Source organism: Micropterus dolomieu, linkage group LG04 (assembly GCF_021292245.1).
Source record: "Micropterus dolomieu isolate WLL.071019.BEF.003 ecotype Adirondacks linkage group LG04, ASM2129224v1, whole genome shotgun sequence".
Classification (NCBI taxonomy): domain Eukaryota; kingdom Metazoa; phylum Chordata; class Actinopteri; order Centrarchiformes; family Centrarchidae; genus Micropterus; species Micropterus dolomieu.
Genome location: NC_060153.1, coordinates 5639755 through 5641242, shown reverse-complemented (window position 1 = coordinate 5641242; position 1488 = coordinate 5639755).

Here is a 1488-nt window from a genome sequence, read left to right as displayed (position 1 = left end):
ATGTGTGTGGGGGAAGGAGTGTGAAGGTGAGTGAAGGGGTTTTGTGTTGTAGTGGGGCCTACCACACCGCAGACTGCAGTAGTAGCGGGACAGGTCCAGTGATCCTGAAGAGGGAATGGCTCCCACAATCATTCAAGAGGGACGGCTCGCCATCAATTTTCATCCGCAGATCCAATCCAGACAATGGAAAAAGAAACACACAAAAAAAAAAAAAAAAAAAAACCCTGACCTGTCAACAGACAGGGTCAGAGAAATATTCACTGCTTAAGTCTCATGCAATAATATACACTACATGAAATTCACAATGATATATATACTGTGGGTGTTTACTTTCTGTGCCTTTCTCTCAATATTCAGCATATAAACATAAATAACTTGGCTGCACACAACCAGATAAGCTGCACCAATAAGCTGCACGTTAGAACAATTAAAGTTTTGATGCAAGTGCAAAATAAAGTAAGCTGAGTTTATACATTAAACACAGTAAACCAGCTTGTTCAACTAAAATTGTAGCTTCATATTCACTAAGTGCACATAAATAATTTAAGGTACAAAGTAAGTGAAATTCTTAGGTTGAAAATGAACAGTCTCACCGATTTCACCAGAGCGGCTGGACACACACCCAAAAAAGCCACAAGGTCTTCTAAAACCGAAACATACGAGACCGTATGCAACTTTCAGTACTTTCTCTCAGTGCAAAATAAATTAGCTTTCACAGTAAGGTGATAAAGAATGAACAAAAGCCGTTTTAAGTGAATTACCTCGCTCTTGAATCAGCAGAGACTGCGCGTCGCGGGAAATCCTACGGACATCAAAGCTACCCACGCTGCTAGTAGTCCTCTCAAGCGCTATATCTAAACACTGAACTTACAACTAAATTCTTACAGCAGTTAGCTACCACGTTTGTAGTGTTGAAGTTAGCCTCAGTGTAGTTCGTTTTTAGCTGTATTTTCTCCAGGTTTCTCCGTTTTTCACAGTTTTCATCCTCTACAGCAGCGTAGCACTTCTGTCTCTCCACACACACACACAGCAGCGGGGGAAAAAAACTTTCGCTCGCTCCCAGAGACGCGGGAGCAGGTGGGCAAATAAAATCACTCATTCAGATTTTTATAGGCTTTTCCTATTTTTAAACCTAGATCATTTCATCTGTGTTACATATGCAACCAACAGCAAGGTGAACTGATCACTGGCTCAGTCACCCCAAACTGTGGACACACAAACTATTTGTAGTCCAGCTGGCGTTGTCCAGCTCCAGAGGAACCAATCCTCGACAGGGACTCACACAGCTGGGATTTGCATGACAGCCAGAAGCACTCAGGAACACAATTACTTTAAGGCAGCCAGTGGCGACACCATTTAGTGCAGGCTAAAATCAACACTTTGACATAATACCGGTACATAGGATAGTAATATGGATCGCGTTAGCTGGTGAAGTAATTTGGCAGTAAAGTGATACAACTAGATAACTGGTCGACATTAGCCAGCAAG